Below are 1,708 nucleotides of genomic sequence, written 5' to 3' on the forward strand. Positions count from 1 at the left end.
AGGTGAGCCCGGGCCCGACCCCAACTCTGATCACCCCCATAACCCCAAAGCGCTGTCCTGCCTGTACACCTTCTGCAAGAGGTGAGCCCACCCCGACCCCACCGCCCCCATGACCCCAACGCGCTGCCCTGCCTGCCCACCTGCGAGAGGTGAGCCCGGGCCAGACCCCAACTCTGATCACCCCCATAACCCCAACGCGCTACCCTGCCTGCACACCTCCTGTGAGAGGTGAACCTACCCTGACCCCGACCGCCCCCATCCCAACGCTGCCCTGCCTGCCCACCTGCGAGAGGTGAGCCCGGGCCAGACCCCAACTCTGATCACCCCCATAACCCCAACGCGCTACCCTGCCTGCACACCTCCTGTGAGAGGTGAACCTACCCTGACCCCGACCGCCCCCATCCCAACGCTGCCCTGCCTGCCCACCTGCGAGAGGTGAGCCCGGGCCAGACCCCAACTCTGATCACCCCCATAACCCCAACGCGCTACCCTGCCTGCACACCTCCTGTGAGAGGTGAACCTACCCTGACCCCGACCGCCCCCATCCCAACGCTGCCCTGCCTGCCCACCTGCGAGAGGTGAGCCCGGGCCAGACCCCAACTCTGATCACCCCCATAACCCCAACGCGCTACCCTGCCTGCACACCTCCTGTGAGAGGTGAACCTACCCTGACCCCGACCGCCCCCATCCCAACGCTGCCCTGCCTGCCCACCTGCGAGAGGTGAGCCCGGGCCAGACCCCAACTCTGATCACCCCCATAACCCCAACGCGCTACCCTGCCTGCACACCTCCTGTGAGAGGTGAACCTACCCTGACCCCGACCGCCCCCATCCCAACGCTGCCCTGCCTGCCCACCTGCGAGAGGTGAGCCCGGGCCAGACCCCAACTCTGATCACCCCCATAACCCCAACGCGCTACCCTGCCTGCACACCTCCTGTGAGAGGTGAACCTACCCTGACCCCGACCGCCCCCATCCCAACGCTGCCCTGCCTGCCCACCTGCGAGAGGTGAGCCCGGGCCAGACCCCAACTCTGATCACCCCCATAACCCCAACGCGCTACCCTGCCTGCACACCTCCTGTGAGAGGTGAACCTACCCTGACCCCGACCGCCCCCATCCCAACGCTGCCCTGCCTGCCCACCTGCGAGAGGTGAGCCCGGGCCAGACCCCAACTCTGATCACCCCCATAACCCCAACGCGCTACCCTGCCTGCACACCTCCTGTGAGAGGTGAACCTACCCTGACCCCGACCGCCCCCATGACCCCAAGGCGTTGCCCTGCGTGCACGCCTTGTGTGTGAGGTGAGCCTGACCCTGACCGCCCCCATAGCCCCACGGTGCTGCCCTGCCTGCACACCTTCTGCGAGAGGTGAGCCCGGGCCAGACCCCAACTCTGATCCCCCCCATAACCCCAAAGCGCTGTCCTGCCTGCACACCTTGTGTGGGAGGTGAGCCGACCCCGACTCCACCGCCCCCGTGACCCCAACGCGCTGCCCTGCCTGCACACCTTGTGTGGGAGGCGAGCCCACCCCGACCCCACTGCCCCCATAACCCCAACGCGCTACCCTGCCTGCACACCTTCTGCGAGAGGTGAGCCCCCCCCGACCCCGACTACCCCCATAACCCCAATGCTGCCTTGCCTGCACACCTTTTGAGAGGTGAGCCCGCCCCGACCTGATCGCCCCCATTACCCCCATGCGCCGCCCCGC

General features: G+C 67.4%; 1 long non-coding RNA gene across 1 annotated transcript in view; it reads left to right on the plus strand.

Moving 5' to 3' along the window:
* Positions 1-1,335: 1,335 nt before the first annotated feature.
* The window catches only part of LOC106723082, a 2,952-nt gene continuing 2,579 nt past the window's right edge, over positions 1,336-1,708 (plus strand). The window contains exon 1 of the long non-coding RNA XR_003092122.1: positions 1,336-1,368. This is a non-coding gene — a long non-coding RNA (uncharacterized LOC106723082). The remainder of the gene's footprint in view (positions 1,369-1,708) is intronic.

This window comes from Alligator sinensis, unplaced genomic scaffold, assembly GCF_000455745.1.
Source record: "Alligator sinensis unplaced genomic scaffold, ASM45574v1 scaffold948_1, whole genome shotgun sequence".
NCBI lineage: Eukaryota > Metazoa > Chordata > Crocodylia > Alligatoridae > Alligator > Alligator sinensis.